Below are 8,195 nucleotides of genomic sequence, written 5' to 3'. Positions count from 1 at the left end.
ACAATGCTGGAGGGTGAACACAGCGCATTTATTCAAGTACTGTACTTTTTACTGCACCGCATTGACGACAGCTGTCGTTCCTATGCAGATATAAAATACAAGTCAAATCAAACCATATGTAGAACAGATGTAATAAAAACTCTGCCTGCATGTTAATGCATTAGTAATAATAATATAATGGTATAATATGCAATTCAATTATGATTCTTTTTAATTTACGACTATGCTATAATATATAAATAACTTGTGCAAAAAAAATCTTGTTAAATGCAGGGTTTTTACCTTTTGCAACTTTAGTATTACATTATTTTAATAATTCCTCTACTAATGTATCACACAGAAGACTATTAAGTGGTAATTCAGAATGAAGCTGCAACTAACGATTATTTTCCTTTTAATCGATAATTAGTTGTTTGGTCCAATAAATTTCATACAATGTCAATCTTGTTCCCCAAACCCCTAAATTATGTTTTGTTTTGTCCACACACCAAAGATATTTAGTTCACTGTCATTGAGGAGCAGAGAAACCAGAAAATATTCACATTTAAGAAGCTGAAATCAGAGAATTTTTGACTTTTTCCCCCCCAATAAAACTACTAGGACTGATTAATTGTGTTGCAGCTCCTATTCAGAGACGACTTTATAAATCAATCTGTACTTGCAACTGTATCTTGCAATATGACAAAGAGCTTTTGAAGGTAAAGATTTAAATCATGCACGACGACTGCGACTGACTAAATATCTAGCTAATGTAACAACTCCAGATAGTTTCATCGTTTCGCGAGTTGGCCCCTGTTAAAAGGCAGTGGAATAAATAAACAGCAGCGGAGGCCTGGAGGATAGGGAGGACACAAAGACACCGCTAAACCAGAGAGGACTAAAGCATCATTTTGAATCGTAAGTGAGTATCTAAAGTATTTGTAGTAAAGCATGCGCAAACACTGGTATGGGGGGGCCAGTGTCATTTGTAGTACTTGATTTTTTAATTATACGTGACCACTTTTATGCGACTCAGATGTTTATTCGTTTCAACATGACGTCAGGGGGACGAATCGGAGCTCAGTTTGTGTTTCGGTTTCCACAACAGCATTACGCATTAATACCCAACAGAGGCAGATGCTCCTGGCCTCGGACCATCGCGGACCCCAAAAGCCGCAGCTGTGCCGGCAGATACGTTTTGCACATTTGAGCGAAATCCCGTTTTTAAAACAGACTCGGGGCCTGGAAACAAACTGTGTTTGAGCAGAACACACGGCACACAACTAAATATTGCTTCAACATTTGGGGGCGCGGGGGGGGGGGAATTGCAGCCATCCCCATAGGTTTGTTGTTTGAGAGTCAACCAGCTACTTAACCCTCCTAAAAAACATGGTATGCTGTGTGGTAAGTTCAACCCCAGGAGTTGAGGGGTCCTCCAGAAAGCGTGATGGGCGGCAAAACTGCGGCAAAGTCGGGACAGATTGTCGCTGGCTCGCAGGAGCTGGTGTGTTCGGTTCGGAGATCTGAGGACTTGCCCGTGAGGAATGCATTTTTCGCAGTCATCTCATGCATCACGAGGCCTGCGTCTGGCTCTCGGGGAGTAATTAGTGGATCTGTATGAATGCAGAGAAAAAGGGAAGAAAAAAAATCCAGGCTATTGCTCTGCTCTGGGCTTGTTTGTCTCCTGGAAAGGGGCGGGCCCTTTTTTTTGAAAGCCCCTGTCCTCTGTGATGGCCGGCGTGGGAGAGGCCGCTAATGAGCACCATTTGGACCCCTTCATTTACAACACATGCTGGTTAACAGCCCACGACAATGGTTTTACTGCCGCTCGGGCCACTCTCGCTGGAGTGGCTCTCTAATGGAAACACTATATACAACCTTCTCTGGATGACCACTTTGGCCACAGTCGGCTAATGACAGAGGGAAACCGCAGCTGGATCGTTCAGCCCGGTGGATGTCACTCTCGGAGGGATCGCACGGCCTTTGGTGAAGTCAGTCACCGAGTACAGGTAGACCTCGCTGTACGCTGGGGGGGGGGGGGGGCTGGTGGTTGTCCCCCAGAAAATGTTGAATATCGTACATGACGTAGAGTTTTTCTGCCAATGTTCTTCTTTCGAAGGGATGCAGGTGTAACGATCTAACAGAATTTGGGGCCAGCTGAACTCCCGTGCCGCTCGATGTCGCCATGAAGCTCCTCTCTGCCCTATAACGTGCACAGTGCCCTCCCCGATTGGTACGAGGGGCGGCCGTTTTCAACGCCCCCCAAAACCATTAAATTCGACGACGCTGATTGGCCAAATATTTACTTTCTTTTCTCGCAGCGACGGGGAACCATTGGCTTAAATTCCAGCACTGTGGGGCTGAGTGAACTGGAGCCCCGAGCAGACAGCCTATTGGCTACTACACCACAATGGTAAAGGTTGAATGTGAAAGTGATTGCAAATATAATTCTGGAGAGTTCTGAACACATTCTAAAGTAAACTCATTCATTATTAGCATGTAATTAACACAGATTCTTTTTCAAAATGAGAAAGATTATTAAAAAAATCAAAAATAAAGTCAAAATAAAATCAGGCAGGTCGGCGGGAGGGCGGCGCCCTCTATGGGCGAGCCGCCACTGGTTGGAGTTCTACTGGGGCGATGGGGGGAATTGTCGTGAATTGGGAACAGCCCCGTGTCGACTTTAGGGACAGAGGTTAACCGGGGTCTGCGAGGGGAAAATCTGCTCAATTAAAAATGTAAACGTTTTTTTTGTCTGGTAACTTTTAGTTTTCTTGAATCCTGCCGACAGCGTCTGAGCTCAACCATAATTACCCGCGACTTGACTCTCGCGCCGAGCCCTTTGCTGCCAAAGACGGAGGCAAATTAAAAAGGAACACATCGCGCCAAAGAGCAGATGAAGGGCCGCAGAAACAAGGGGACTTTTCTCCCATCACCACTTGAAAGCCGAGCGCACTGTGCCCAGACACTGGACAGTTTCCAAAGGTCGGCGGTGAAATGCAAAAAGTGTTTGAGTGCGGCTTTGAACTCCTCGTGCTCTATGGAAGCGTTTCTTTAAATTTGCCGTGGTGCATTATGCTTCGACTCCCCTACATTTACCTGACAGATATAGTTATTTTTACTTTTAAGATAATGCACACACTAAATACATGCTCGGTTTTCCAAAATATTATGAACAAAAAAAACCGGCGTATAAAGCCAGTGGCTCCATGTCAAGATAAAATTCTGCGTAAATGCTCATCCGTCTATGTTATAATATTTCCCCACTTTCACTTAAAAATATGAAATAATAAAAAAATATGATTGTTTTTTTATGTGCAATTATGTACACATTGAATACACATATCTTTTTTCACAAGCTTTTAGGGATCGGTAACATTTGTAACGGCTGTTTTGATGCTATGCCTTGTGTTTTTATGTAATACCTTTTTATTGTTTCTTTTTGTCATGTACGATCTTTCGCTTTTAATCGTGAAGCACATTGAGTCGACGCCTGCCGCATGAAATGAGATATATAAATAAACTTGACTTGCCTATGTAGTTAAAAAGTAAAAAAAATATATGTTTTGTATAGTACACATGTTTTGCGGGCCAAATGAATTGGCATGACATGGAAATGAAAAAAATATAATAGCAAAAATGCCTAATGCAAGTCTTTTACTCATAATGAGGTTCTTTTCCATGCTGCTTTTGGAACCTTTTCCTAGTGTGAAGGATCTCAGGTCTCCTTCCACCACTAATAATCTTCGGGGGATAAGCACATATACGCTGGCCTCCCTATTTCCACTTGGACGCGTTTGAACCGATCCAGATCCCGGCGAGGCCTTGGCCGGCGACCGGCACACGGGAGTCCATCCAGACACAAGCTGGTTCCTTTTCAACTGAGATTTACGGCCGTTTGACTAGCAACTGAAAGGAGCTACAACTGGGAGGCATTACCATATTCACGTTGTTGACGGAATGTGAGAAGTTAAAGACATTTTTTATTGTGTGTGTGTGTGTGTGTGTGTGTGTGAAGCTGCTGTTTTGAAATCCTGAGATCCCTTCATGTTCTCTCTTGCCCCAAAGCTCCGAACTGCTTCCCTGTCAACACGCTCCGAGAGCAGAAGTAGAAACAGCAGCGCCGAGCAGTTTTCCGACAGCGGCCAGCACGCACATTTGTTTCACGGTGTTTTCATGCATTGACATCGGCGAGAGGTCATCAAGATGTGTGACTTTTGTTGACCTCTGTTGGCAGCACGTGCAAACTGCAGCGGCCTGAACAGGCCTGGCACACAACGGCACACAACGGCACACAACGGCACACAACTGAGAAAGACAAGGCGACATTTTCAGAGCAAAGGGGAGCAAGGATATAGAAGAGAGGATATTATTAATGATGCTCCTAAAACCAGACTTTTTTCTTTAAATCAGTGAATCAATGACTCAATTTTCAATAAACATTACAATACAGAAATAAAAGTGGAAATGTAGAAGTACAGAAATAACAAAATAAATAATCGACTACAGAACAAACAATATGTAATTGAATGCATTTAAAAAAATAATAGAATAAATGCTGGTATTTAATCAGGACATATATGGGTAAAGTCTGCAATGTATTTCTGCATTTCTATGTTTTTACATTTATTTTTCTGCTGTATTTTTAAAATGTCTTTCCTATTCATCTCATCATTTCTAATGCTTTGGATTTGTCACATACCTCATCGATACATAGACACAGAAAATTCAGAGATGAATTAATGAATAAGTGTAATCATGGAGGGAATACACGAGGACATGAAGAAATACAGAAACAAATAAAGATAAAAGCCTGGACACAATTATTTTTGCCTTAGAAATGAACTCATTTAACTTTATAATTTAGGTTTTGAACACGACATATATAGAGAACTCGTGTTGGTGTTTCGTTTTGTTTTTTAAAACTCAGCGTAAATGAAATGATTGAGAAAATTGCCTGTATTTTCATGCATGCATGTGTCAGTTACATGCGGTTCATGTGCACCACTCAGGGACCCCCCACGCCACCCAGAGTTACCACTGTTATCACCTCACCTCCACGCGACTCACTATCAGATGTGGTCGACGGCCTCGCATTCAACAGCCCGTGGAAAATTCAAACAATCGCTTTTTCCTCGAGATGACTGGAAGGTATTTAAAGTGGGAATATACATGCCTCTAAATGTTTATTAGCTGTTTAATATCCTGTTTAGGGCGTCTTTTATCAGCTTGGTGCTGCCCAGCCCCTCGGTTGAGTCACCGGCTCCTGTGTCATGGCATATTATGGGCTGATATGCCCAAACTTCTGCACCTAAAAAATGAATATTGCACACATTGTGTCCGGCGTCAAACGTTCTGTTCTGTGTAAAGTGCGACTCAAAATGTATAGATGGCAAAGGGCGGCCTATTCATGGCAGCAGGAAGTGGGTTGCCCCCACGTTGGGCATGTTTTGACTGGGAGCGGGGAATCAGATTACCTCATATTTCATCCAGCAGTCTGAGAGGCATTAATCATCCCGTTAAATCCAGACACTTTTACAGCGCTGGTTGTGAGAGTGCTTATAACCCACATAACTCTGCTGCTCACCGAAGACCTATGTACCCGAACGTCCAAGTTAACAAGCAGAAGTGCGCACAGCTGCGCGTCGCTTCGCAGCGCCGAGGATCAGAAAAAACCTCCCTTCACAAAATCAGCGGCCAAAAGTTTCTCACTAATAAAGTCCAATTCAGTTTTTCTTTTAATTTCCCCTGCCTGCCTGGTTCAATCGTCCACCAACACGAGGCCGACAGTGAAGTGGTCAAAAACGACAGAGCGTATTCCTCTGACTCTGTCGACTGCTGACTCGAGAACAACTGAATGTCAACCATCAGAATGAAATCTGTGCAAGGATTTAAAGACTGATAAATGACTCAGAACCATATGAATATTAACTCGGACTGATAAAGATAATCGGGCAAGAACAAATGTATGATTGTCACTTGGAATTTGCTCAGACAAAGTTGCCTGTTGTCCACGAAATGTTTTCCTTGTGTTTTTTTTTTCTTTTTGGTAGGGCTTAGATCTGAGCGTCTTAAAATGAGATCAAAAATAATGCTTGCCTGTGGACACATTTCAATTTTTTTTCCAGCTGACTCAGCTGCTGTAGCCTGCCTGAAACACTTCAGGAGACCGTCTCTGTTGTGCCTGTGATTGGTGCAAACGGAATGAGTTCAACGTCTCCCTTTTACGGTCGTGTCGGCGAATGGAAAGAAGTAGTTTTACCGAACAACCAAACGAATATTTAAAATCAACAACGACACAACAAAAAAGAAAAAAACACAAAACAATTACTCAAGGTTCACGTATTGTCTTCTTCAGGGCTTTCAACTGAACCCCCATGGTCTTCCCCAGCAGATGGGGTTTGCTCAGTTGGACGGAGAAGGAGTTTCTCAAACACCATCTGCTGAGGAAGACCACTATATGTGGTCGAAAGCTACTGGTTGGTCCTTGATGTTTTGTGTTTTGAGATATTTCATGTTGTGATTAGTAAAATGAATTGAATTTATCTATTATTATTATTAACTTGTGTCTGTGTTGGTTATACCTTCATGCTGTGGAGTTTGGTTGGTATTTTCCAATGCACTGAAAATAAACTGCACAGCTTTATTGTTTAACTGGCTTTATTATATTTTGAACACTTGGAACGAGGGTTTTTTTATCTTATCGCATGGCCGTGTGCGGTGTGCAGCCAAAAATACTACTGCAATTAGTCTAAATGCAGAAATGAGAATCTTGGTCGTTTCTCTCGGGGAAGAGACCAAACAATCATGTGGTGCTGATTGGTTAGATACACACAGATGTTGTAGATAAATGTTATAGCCTGCGGCAACATGTGTGTCCTCCCTTTAAACAAGGCAGACTTTGTACAACAACTGATTGTACTATAAAAAAGAACACCCAAATCTATCCGTAATCAAAGCTACATTTCGCAATTAAACGTTGGATCAGGAGCATGTATTCCTTGGTCAATCCATATATCTTTGGCTTTGATTTGAAATGTCCATCGGTTGCCTGCGTCAGGTGACCTGTTGTCAGTAAAATAAGCGTGGGAGTTTCTTTGCATGTTCATTTGTGCACAGGATCTTTGGACTCGTTAGAGTTCTGGATATTTCGACATTTTCTCGGAGAGGTCCATTTAGTGGAGTGTGAAAAGAACTGCAGACCCGGCAGCTCAGACGTGTGACGTCGCCTCCAAAGGCACATGGTGAAAGCTTGTAGCTTCGGGTTTCCTGTGTGCAGGACCTTTGAAACTCCAACTCTCAGTGCTGCAACCAACTTCTGGGCAGACGTGGTACGATCAAGCATCAACCTTGTAGTTCAAAATACAAAATCTTGTTTCACTAAACAGATACCTGGAGACACATCAAACCCTATGTTCCCTCAGCCCTGTGTTCCCTCAACCCTACGTTCCCTCAGCCCTGTGTTCCCTCAACCCTGTGTTCCCTCAACCCTATGTTCCCTCAGCCCTATGTTCCTTCAACCCTATGTTCCCTCAGCCCTATGTTCCCTCAGCCCTATGTTCCCTCAACCCTATGTTCCCTCAGCCCTATGTTCCCTCAACCCTACGTTCCCTCAGCCCTGTGTTCCCTCAACCCTATGTTCCCTCAACCCTATGTTCCCTCATCCCTATGTTCCCTCAGTCCTATGATCCCTCCACCCTATGTTCCCTCAACCCTATGTTCCCTCAGCCCTATGTTCCCTCAACCCTACGTTCCCTCAGCCCTATGTTCCCTCAGCCCTGTGTTCCCTCAACCCTATGTTCCCTCAACCCTGTGTTCCCTCAGCCCTGTGTTCCCTCAACCCAATGTTCCCTCAACCCTACGTTCCCTCAACCCTATGTTCCCTCAGCCCTATGTTCCCTCAACCCTACGTTCCCTCAACCCTATGTTCCCTCAGCCCTGTGTTCCCTCAACCCTATGTTCCCTCAGCCCTGTGTTCCCTCAACCCAATGTTCCCTAAGCCCTGTGTTCCCTCAACCCTATGTTCCCTCACCCTGTGTTCCCTCAACCCTGTGTTCCCTCAACCCAATGTTCCCTCACCCTTACCCATTGGGCCTAATTTTCCAGGGAAGATTTAATAGAAATGAGGGAACACAGGGCCTAATTTGAGGGAACATAGAGATGACTCCGGTTGGGAAATACCCTAGTTCCTTCTTCTTTTATCATACAATATTGTT

Source organism: Scophthalmus maximus, chromosome 3 (genome assembly GCF_022379125.1).
Source record: "Scophthalmus maximus strain ysfricsl-2021 chromosome 3, ASM2237912v1, whole genome shotgun sequence".
In the NCBI taxonomy this organism is placed as follows: Eukaryota; Metazoa; Chordata; class Actinopteri; order Pleuronectiformes; family Scophthalmidae; genus Scophthalmus; species Scophthalmus maximus.
The sequence above is the reverse complement of the archived record's forward strand: the minus strand, read 5'-3'. Positions refer to the sequence as shown.